Source organism: Callospermophilus lateralis, chromosome 12 (genome assembly GCF_048772815.1).
Source record: "Callospermophilus lateralis isolate mCalLat2 chromosome 12, mCalLat2.hap1, whole genome shotgun sequence".
Lineage (NCBI taxonomy): Eukaryota > Metazoa > Chordata > Mammalia > Rodentia > Sciuridae > Callospermophilus > Callospermophilus lateralis.
In genome coordinates this window covers 43,921,925-43,933,070 of record NC_135316.1, presented here as the reverse complement: position 1 = coordinate 43,933,070, position 11,146 = coordinate 43,921,925, and positions in this window count along the sequence as shown.

Here is an 11,146-nt window from a genome sequence, read left to right as displayed (position 1 = left end):
TATCAATTATGTATCTAAGTACTAATTCATTTGAGCAAAAGAGTATTTCTTTCATGAGGAAGAAGTCAATGTTTCACTGAGATTATTTCAAGAACTTGTCAGTATTGGTAAAAAAGTACTCTGAAATCCTCTTTCCTCCAAGTCATAGATGCCATAAGAATAACACAGAACTTTATACACATTGGACATGCAGCAATAATTGGGCACTTAAAATATTTCATAGTTTTCACTACCTAGCTTACAGTTTGCTTGATGTTGATAGGGATAAGGGAAAATAATTTTTAGGTTATTAATAACCTTCTATATATACTTAAACTCCTAAATTGAATGTAAATTCAACTGAAACTTGATATCTTTAGCAGGGTGTAATTATATGAGTGTATCATCTGTCCCTTGAGGCTCTGATATGAAAAGACAGGATTATGAAACTCAAATTGCACCTATAATTACTGTGTTTTTATTCCACAGTCTTCTTTTACACACACACACATACACACACACACACACACACACACACACACACACACCAAGCCAATCAATGCATCCCTCCCCTTGGCCCTTGGGAAGGTTCCACGGTTGTTCCAAGAACAGCTTCCAGCAGTGATATCTTCATCAGAACTGACAGAGATCCTTCCTTCCTTCCCTTCCTTGTGGTGGGCAGTTGTCGGGGGCAATGATCCAGCCACCAGAAACCTACTGAAGCAGGGAATGATATAGGAGAGAGAACTGGAAAGGAAGCCTCCAGGCTTGAGTCTCTGGTTCTGGTTTCAAGGCCTCTCGAGGTACCTGCCTAGGTACCTGCTTCTCTTCCCAAGTTTTCTGTCCTTAAATCTCCATGAGACAAAATCTACTTTCAGATATTTTTGTGCAGCCCACAGAGGATTCACTCATGCCATATTTTTAAATAAGACATAGCTCTGATCATGCTACCACCCTAATCAGAAAATCTCCATTACTCTCTATTGCTTAAACATAATCTCCAAACATTTTTGGATTTGTGATTTGGCTCTAATCTCTATTCCTAGTCTTACCTCATTCAATATAATGAGATGAATTCTTTTTTTTATTTCTTTAAAATAGCCTTCCAATAACATAATATTATGTTTTAAAATACTATGTATTTCAATTCACAATAGCTAAACTGTCAAGCCAACCTAGATGTCCTTCGGTGGATGAATGGATTAAAAAATGTGGCATTTATACACAACGGAATATTACTCAGCACTAAAAAAGAATAAGATCATGGCATTTGCATAGAAATGGATGGCATTAGAGAAGTTTATGCTAAGTGAAGTTAGCCAATCCCAGAAAAATAAATGCTGAATGTTTTCTCTGATATAAGGGGGGTGACTCAAAATGGGATAGGGAGGGAGAGCATGGGAGAAAAATTACCTCTAGATAGGGAATAGAGGTGGTAGGGAAAGGGAGGGAGAAGGGAAATAGCAAGGATGGTGGAAGGAGACAGTCATCATTATACAAAATACATGTATGAAGATGTGAATTTGGTGTCAACATACCTTATATACAAACAGAGATATGATAAATGGTGGTAAAAAGGTGTATTAAAAATTATATGCAAAAAAAGAGAGCTCATGTATAATGGCATAATTTGGCATGAACATACTTTATATACAGAGTTATGAAAAATTGTGCTGTGAATGGATAATTATGAATGTAATGCACTCCACTATTGTCATCTATGTAAGAAATAAATAAATAAATAAAAATTTAAAAATAAAATAAAATACTATGTTCAAAAAAGCTAGAAGAAAGGATTTTGAATGTTTTAACCATAAGAAATGAAAAAGTTTAAGGAGATACCTTACCTTGTGTCTAACATCACACAATGTATCCATGTGTCAAAATATCACATGGTACCCCATAAATATGTATGATTTATAAAATAATTAAAATTAATTAATTTTAAGTTTCCAGAGAAAACCACCCAGTACTTTCCTTTATTCATTCTGCCCCATGAGAATTATTTCCTACCTTTGGTGACCCCTATTTTCACCTTCTGAAATTGTACCACTTTTCAAGATTAATGACAAAAGATCTATCTTTTAAAAATCCTTCTTCATTACTCCATGAATCAGGCAAGGTTAGGTTCAACTGGTTGTAAATGAAAACCTAAAATCACAATGGCCTGAAGAAATGAGAAAGAGGTATAAATAAATAAATAAATAAATAAAAATAGTGAGAAATGTTGTTCTTGCACATATGAAAGAAGTTCTCAGGTAGGTGGTCCTGGACTGTTACCATGACAACATGGATATCCGTGTGTTAGTCTTCTGTGCTGCGTAACAAACCAGAACAGACTTAATAGCTTTAAACAACACACATATGTGATTCCACAGTTTCCATGGGTCAGGAACCTGGGTCTGGCTTAGCCATGTGGTTTTACAAGGCTGCATTCCCATCTGGAGGCAAAGGAAATGTCTGCAATCAAGACCCTTCAAATTAGTAGAATTCATTTCCTTGTGGCTGGAGAACTCATGGAGTGTTGTTTCTTCAAAAATAGCAACAGGAAAAAAAAAAAAAAAAAAAAAAGGATCCCCCTGCTTAGAGTCTCTGAATTGATGGGAGGAGTAGGCCCTCTTTTAAAGGGACCACTTCTTCAACTCAACTTGTTCAGACCTAGCTAGAATAATCTCTCCCTTTTAATAAACTACTTAATCAAAGCTGCAAACTTTCTTCCCTTGCCACATAATGTAATATGATTATGGCAGTAATATCTCATCTTCTTTGCCATATTCTACTAATTGGAAGAAGCAAGTCTCAAGTTCCATCCCAGCTCAACAGGAGGCTATTGTAAAGGGTGTGACTCTTTAGCAGTGTCTGCACACCAGGGATATGAATCCTCTGTTTTTCTTTCCTTCCCTATCACCAGCCTCCCTCCTCAAGTTTCCCTCGTGGTCTAAGAAAACTCTAACCACCATCTCCACCTAACACATTGAAAAAAGGGGGAGAAAAAGAGAAAGAGAAGAAGTATTCCTCCCAACAGGGTCAGTTGACTGTAAGCAAATTTCACAGAAGTCATGTAACACACGTTCACACAAATCTCTTTAGCCTTGGGTGCAGAAGGAAGGGGATGCATTAGTTATAAAGAAGTTATTAAGAAGTAATAAAACTAAAATCCATCTGTCAGCAATTCTAAATGACTCTAATAAAATCCTCCTCCTCAAAGAAATATTTTGGTGGGGTTCTAAATTCTAACCCATTGCCACAATTACTGTTAAATTTTAATAATAAACATGGAAGTTTCAAATCAGTATATTTTTTATTACTGTGTCTTCTAATAACACAGTATTCTACTTGTTAGTTCATCCAAAAACCTCCCTGTTATGCACTTAGTCCCTGTCACGATAGCCCCTTGTTCATTTTTTTGAAACTCCAAACCCTCCTTGGCACAATTTGTCTCTGGCTCCTGTGATACGTGTGACACATTCCTGCATTTAAACAGCAGATTCCAAGGAAACAAATACAGTGCAGGAAAGAAATGGAAATTGAATTACTTCAATTCTTTCATTCTATGTAATTGCTTAGAGTTTTTATTTTGTGTTTCAAACGAAAACAGCAAAACGAGAGTGCAAAATGTGAGATATATTGTGTTTGCTGACTGCAAATTTTACGTGAAATATTTTAACTAATTTTCATAACTTTTAAATTGAAATATTTTCTTCTTCATAAATTGTTAATCGTCTTAAATCTAAAGAATAAATGGAGAAAACAAAATATTACATCAGTGATCAATTTAGCAGGTGCCTCATTTGTACCTTTTGTAGATGTTTTAGCTTTTGTCAAGCCCTTTATAGCTACCGTAATGTTGTCATTACTAGGGCAGACAAATATGTAGGTATAAACCTTCTTTTCAAAAAGGGTTATTAATGAGGGCTGGGGATCTAGCTCAGTTGGCAAAGTGCTTGCCTTGCATGCACAAGGCCCAGGGTTCAATCCCCAGGACCACAAAAAAAAAAAAAAAAAAGATTAGTAATGAAATTTAAAATTGTTTAATTTCTTTTTTTTTTCCTGTAGCATTTGTGTGCTGATAGGATTATGTGTGCAAAATTAATAATAAAAAAATGCTCCCCATGTTTATCTTCTGGCCACTATTACTTCATTTCACCTCTATTTCTGAAAATAATTTTGTCAATGAAAAGGGGGAGTTAAACTATGATCCACTTCTGAGCCAATACATGAGACTCACTGATATCCAGCAGCAAGGAAGGAAATGTAATCCACATTCCACAAGCAATGGGCCAGCAAAAACCCAGAGAGCTTGCGGGAAAGAGTGGCCATCAGGCAAGCAACTGGCTGTCCATCTGAGCCTGCCAGCCAGGGTTCGCCATTCCTTCCACTGCATCCCACATATATTTGTCGGCCTATGTGTTCTGTCACCTACACAACAGCAGTCTGCACATTTCCTCTTCTTCCCTGGATTGTCAATCACGTGAGTGTAGCAGAGCCTGGGCTTTGCAGTCAGAAAGATCTGAGTGAAAGGCCTGGTTCTGCCGCTTGACTGTGGGTCCTTAGACACATTACCTTTGCTCTCTAAGCTTGGATGTCCCCATGCATAGAAAGGGGACAATAATGGTACCACTTCATAGGATCTCTATGAGACTTGAAAGCAATCACACACAGAAAGCACCCAGTCTGACCATCAGTAGACATCAGCTTATTATCATTGTCATAGTCATTGAAATCCTTTCAGTGACCCACTCACACAGTAGGTGACCCAGCCCACTGACTCTAGGCAGCAACCACTCTAATCACACTGTATTGCAATAATAGTCTCTGATTTAAAGTATAAATTGAGACTCATTCTTTCACATGCTAATTTCTTTTGTCTTCCTACTTCTTAAGTCTCGACATATCTGTGTGGTTCAATGACCTCAAAATATCTTTCCATAAAATAAATAAGTACCATAAGTACCTACAGAATTAAATCAGCATGCTTTGCTGAACCACACTTTGAGATGGAGAAACCATAACTTTCTGTGCTTCTGATATGAAAGAGAGGAGCCTTCCCTGTGTGTTTGTTCTCAGGTACATGAGTCAAGTGGCTTTTTTCCAGATTTACTGAGATGTAGTTTAAAAATAAAAATCGCTTGCTTGAGGAAACCTCCCAGTGTTCAAAGGCCACTCCCTACAAAAGACATATCCACCAAACCCCCTGACAGTGGCTCTGCTCTTGTCACTCATCACCGTGATACACACTCTCATGAGAAAGGCAGTCACTTTCCAATAAAGTCACTCATTACCTCACACCTCAGACCAAGCATCCCTGAGAATTGAGGTTTGAATCTTGTAATCTTCTTTTCCTTCTCCTTTCACCTCATCCTTCGAAGAGTACTTGACATTTGTGGAACGAATAGCAGTTGTCTTATTTGTGGCAGAGATTTGGCATTCCCACCCAATACCCTCCCACTCCTCTTTTTCTCAGTGACAGAAATTCGATTTTATTCAGTGTGGCCATGCACCCAGCCAGAAAGCAACATTTCCTAGCTTCTCATGCAGTTAGGTGAGACCAGAAGACTAGCTTTTGGCCGAGGACATCTAGGGAGAAGTGTTGTGGAGAACTTCTTGGAAAGTTGTTCCAAGGAGCTGAGCCAGAAGGGAGGAACAGCAGATTCTCCTGCTGCCGGCTTGGATTGGGAACTTGATGTTGGACCTCCACGCTATTCTTCAACTATGACTCATCTTGAGGATGGAAATCATTCAACGAAGAAAGCAGCTCAGTTAGACAAGCAGTTGGATCCTTGAAGAAAGTGTGAGCTGTCATTACAGCCCTGGATTGCCTACTCTCTACATCTTTTATGTGAGAAATAAACTATCCTGTTTAAACTAGATAGAGAGAGAGAGAGAGAGTGAGAGAGAGAGAGAGAGAGAGAGAGAAAACTGGATATATTAATGGTGTGGGACATGATGTTTGGATTACACATACTATATTGTAAAATTATAAAATGAAGCTAATTTAAGTATCCATAACCTCATGTAGTAAAAGTATGGAAAATCTGTACTCTTAGAAAATTCGAAGTGGTATACACCTGTGATCTCAGTGGCTCAGGAGGCTAAGGCAGCAGGATCACAAGTTCAAAGACAGCCTGAGCAATTTAGTGAGGCTGTAAGCAACTTAGCAAGATCTGTCTCAAAACTTAAAAAAAAAAAAAATTTAAAGGTCAGGGGCCCTGGGGATGTGGTTCAGTGGTTAAGCGCTTCTGGGTTTAATCCCTGGGAAAGAAAGAAAGAGGGGGGGGGAGGAGGGAGGAAGGGAAAAAGAGAGAGAGAGAGAGAAAGAAAGAAAGAAAGAAAGAAAGAAAGAAAGAAAGAAAGAAAGAAAGAAAGAAAGAAAGTTAGTTCTAAATACACAATGCAGTGTTAATAACTATAGTCACCATGCTATATGTTAGTCTCCAGAATTGACTTAATTCATCTGGTTAAATGAAACTTAGCATCATTTGGCCTCCAGTCAGCAGTAACTTTTCCAATGAGCCAGGCAGTAACTTTGGGCTGTGGTTCTGGTTCAGATGATTTCCCAGTGAATGAGAAGAGAGAAAAGAGACCTTCTCCACCCAAGTGTGTTTTCCTAGTTGTGAGTCAAAATTTGGCCATTCCCACTCACTGACAAACTGGATGAGTTAGGAAGAAAAATGCAAAGAACTTCTTAAAAGTGGGAGGTATTCTTTTTAGTGGACAGAAAAATTGCTGAGGTTTAAAGAACCCAAACTCATCATAGCTTTCTGATTTATTTGACTTTTTTCTGTATTCCCGTTTTCAGGTTAGTGTGGAGGTCTTCCGATGCAACCAAATACTCCACCTATTACATTGAGACATCTGGACAGGTACGACTCACCTTCTTGCAGAAAAGCAGACCACCTTAACAGCCTGGTAGTCTGTTAAGGAAGGAAACACAAAACCCCATCCTGGAATTTCTGTTTTCAAAATTACACAAGTTGGAAACTTAATTTCAGTGGATAGTTGCTAAGATAGCAAAACACTCCCTCTCTGCAATATGATAATGAAATGCTTAATACATCATTTACCACCTTATTGGACAAAGGGCATCATATAATTGTCAGATCTTTCCAGCCAGGAAATACACATGAGGCTCCCTTCCACTTGTGGCTCTGGGGAAGTCCATGCATTTCAAAGTCAACATCCCTGGGAAACTCCCAGGAGAGGGCAGAGTGATGAAGATGGTATTATCAGTTTATAATATTGTATAATTTTTTCTCCAAACTCCTCCTTCGCTAAGCTGGGAAAGGGTCAGGATACAAGCTGCTGATACCCACTGGTCTGGTGTTATGGTTTGGATGTTGAGGTGTCCCCCCAAAAGCTCACGTGTGAGACAATGCAAGAAGGTTCAGAGGAGAAATGTTTGGGTTACAACTTTAACCTAATCAGTGAATCAATCCCTGATAGTATTAACTGAGTGGTAACTGGAGGCCAGTGGGGTGTGGCTAGAGAAAGTGGTTCATTGGAGGCATTGGCTATGGGGTATATATTCAAATCTGGTGAATGGAAACTCTCTCTCTGTTCTCTGATGAGCATATGAGCCGCTTCCCTCTGCCACATTCTTCCACCATAATATTCAGCCTCACCTTCAGCCCTAAGGAACAGAGCCAGCCTTCTACAGACTGAGACCTCTGAAACCAAGAGCCCTTAAATAAACATTTCCTCCTCTTTATTGTTCTAGTCAGATCCTTTAGTCACAGCAGCGAAAAATCTTGACTAAAACAACTGGTGTCAAGCCCTCTCATGGCTGCAAAGGAGCCCTGGCCCCCTGCTTTGGACATAAATAATAAAGAAAAATCCAAGGACACTGGGAGTGACAAGAAGGGGATCTACACACGTGAACTTTCTTATAGGCAATACTTGGTTATTTCATTGTGTGAGAGAATATAGTCATTTCCCAATTAAGTAGTTTCTGTATTTTAAAACTATATTAATAAAAATTGAAAATGATTTATTAAAAAACCATTAATAAGTGGTTTTCTTAATTGTGACTGAATGTTACTAAACAATATTTAATGAATGCCATTGATTAAGATTTATTTAATACATGAATATGTATTGAATAAATATTGCTTATTAAATAATGCATTTATTCAATTTTAAAACTGAGCATCCAACCTCCAATATGTTAAATGTAAATACAGTCATGCACCACTTGAAGGCGTTTCAGTCAACAGCCGGTTGCACATATGACAACAAATGCCATTATAGCCTAGATGTGTAGGAGGTCGCACCACCGAGGTGTCTGTCAGTACACCTTGACATACACACAATGATGATATCACCTAACACCATGTTTCTAAAAATGGTCCTTAAGTCAAATACAAATAGAGAAGGATAAGGGGGAGGAGCATGCATTCTGGAGCTGATGTTTAAGACAGTGAGGAAAAAATATGAATATCAACTCCAGGCCTCAGAGCCTTTCCTGGCAGGAAGAAGACAATCACCTGCATAGTTTTCGGGCTCTTTGCTTCACTCTATGCCCATGATCCACCGTGCCTTGTTGACTTCAGCCAGCTCCCTCTGCAAACCACACTGGAGGAGCCCACCCTCCTCAAATTTGGCAGGTACTATTTCTTTGTGTCAATAATCCACCTCCAAGTACTATGGTCAGGAGATACAGGCTAAACTGAGCCCAACAGAGGAGAGATAAGTGATGCAAAGTGGAGGAGAAGGATTTTGGTGACTCTGCTTTGGTGCCTCCTTGAACTTTCTAGAACTTCTCAAAACAATTCTCTCTTCGGGTAAGTGTCAGAAGGCCATGTGCAGATCTGCCCTTCCAGCTGTACCCTAAAGATTAAGTAGGCAGTAAGCCTGGGGAAGATGTCCCAAGGCTAGGTGTGAAAAACTCTGACCCTCTAAAATACTGAACCTGAGATGGTTTGAATACTACAGAGTAAAATATTGTTTGAATAGCAAGGTTTAGGTCACTTAATATATAAAGAAAAGTTTTTTGTTTTTGTTTTTTAATATTTATATTTTAGTTTTCGGCGGACACAACATCTTTGTTTGTATGTGGTGCTAAGGATTGAACCCGAGGCGAGCGCGCTACCGCTTGAGACACATCCCCAGCCCCTAAATAAGAGTTTTTAAATTTTAAACAAGGTGAGAAATGAATTGCAGTTGATGGGGTAGAGAGAGAAGATGGGAGGGGAGGGGAGGGGGGATAGTAGAGGATAGGAAAGGTAGCAGAATACAATAGTTACTAGTATGGCATTATGTAAAAATGTGGATGTGTAACCCATGTGATTCTGCAATCTGTATTTGGGGTAAAAATGGGAGTTCATAACTCACTTGAAGCTAATGTATGCTAATGTATGAAATATGATATGTCAAGAGCTTTGTAAGGTTTTGAACAACCAATAAAAAAAATTTTAAAAAAAGAGTTTTTAAATTTTAATATATATATATATATATATATATATATATATATATATATGAAAATCAAAGATGAAAAGCTTCTGTGACCAACCAAGGAGGAAGAGATGGGAATGTTTCTTGATAAAGGACAGCCAGTGAAGCACAACCAAGTCAGAGGCTGTGTAGTGGCACATGCCTATAATTCCAGTGACTGGAGGCTGAGGCAGGAGGATCACAAGTTAAGGCTAGCCTCAGCAATTGATGAGGCCCCAAGCAACTTAGCAAGACCCTGTCTCAAAACAAGGAGGGCTGGGAATGTGGCTAAGGAGTCAATCCACAGTACCAAAAGGAGAAGGAAGATATTCTTTATTCTTTAGGAGGCAAAGAATTATAAAATTGACACCTGACTGGTTGCCCCAGGCTGAGATGCTGAGCCTAAGTTCAATTTCAAATGAGCATTGCTGTCATTCTCTTTCTCCACTAAAGACTTTTTACAGCTACTTGATGTATACACTTGTAGTTCTTTTCAGTTTATATATATATATATATATTTTTTTAGTTGTCAATGGACCTTTATTTTGTTTATTTATATATGGTGCTGAGAATTGAACTCAGTGTCTCACACATGCTAGGCAAGTGCTCTGCCTCTGAGTCACAACCCCAGCCCCATAGTTTTGTTCAGTTTTAATAATGCATATTCCATGTATCATAGAGCCTCCTCAGTGCTCCGGCTCCACAGTCATTTCCGCTGTGATGGATGATCCCTGCCAGCAGAGCGTGGACAGTGGTCGCAGTGCAATTAATCCTTGTGGATCTCCATCGCTGTAATGAAATGGAGCTGCCACCCTCCCCGCTTTCCTTCCCAGCTCCATCTTCTTCCTGCTTCCCCCGTTGGTAATTACTCCTCCTTATGCTCCATTTGCTCTTCTCAACCTTCTGTGATTTCAGACTTTCCTTCCCTGCTGGCTTCTCCTCTGGCTATGAACATACTCAAGTTTCCCCTCTGCTGCGCTTCACAAGACTCCCCCAGGTGACCACAGGCACACTTACACACTGTCACTTCCATCCGACACAGACTCTGTCTTCGCACAGCCAGCTGGCTCCTGCCCCAAGACTGGGCTGAAATCCTTTGCCAAAGGTCCCCCAAAGGCCTCCTCATTGCCCAATCTAATGTCTTCTTTTCAATCCTCAAACTTTCCTCAAACTCTGTAACATGCGACTCTGTGGATCCCTCCGTGTTTTTGGAACTTTCTCCTTTGGCTCATGAGAAGGCGCTCTAAATCCTGCTTACAATCCTCCTCAGGTTCTTTTGCTGGTTCAGTGCTGGTATTGCCTGGGGCTTTATCTTTATCAGACATTAGATCTGTGAAAGAAGCTAACCAGCAGCATTGCCATCACCAGGGAACTTGTTGAAAATGAAAGTTGGGTTGTGTAATGGTAAATTTGAATTGTCAACTTGACTGGATTAAGAGATGCCCAGGATTAAAAGGTTTATGGGCATCTTGATGAGGGTGTGCCTGGGAATGATTGGCATACGGAATAGCCAACTGAAATGGAGAACCTCCCTAAGTGTGGACAGCATCATCCAATAGGATGATGGCTTCGTTGAAATAAAAATGAGAAGAACAAAGAAGCAGTAGCAGATGCAGGCTTGAATCTTCTTGACCGGGTTTTTGATTGCTGCTGTGAACATCTGAGAATATAGGACTCTTGCTTCTTCACTCTTCCAATGCAGACTCTGCCAGTGATTCTCCAGAAACCTTCAGTCTTG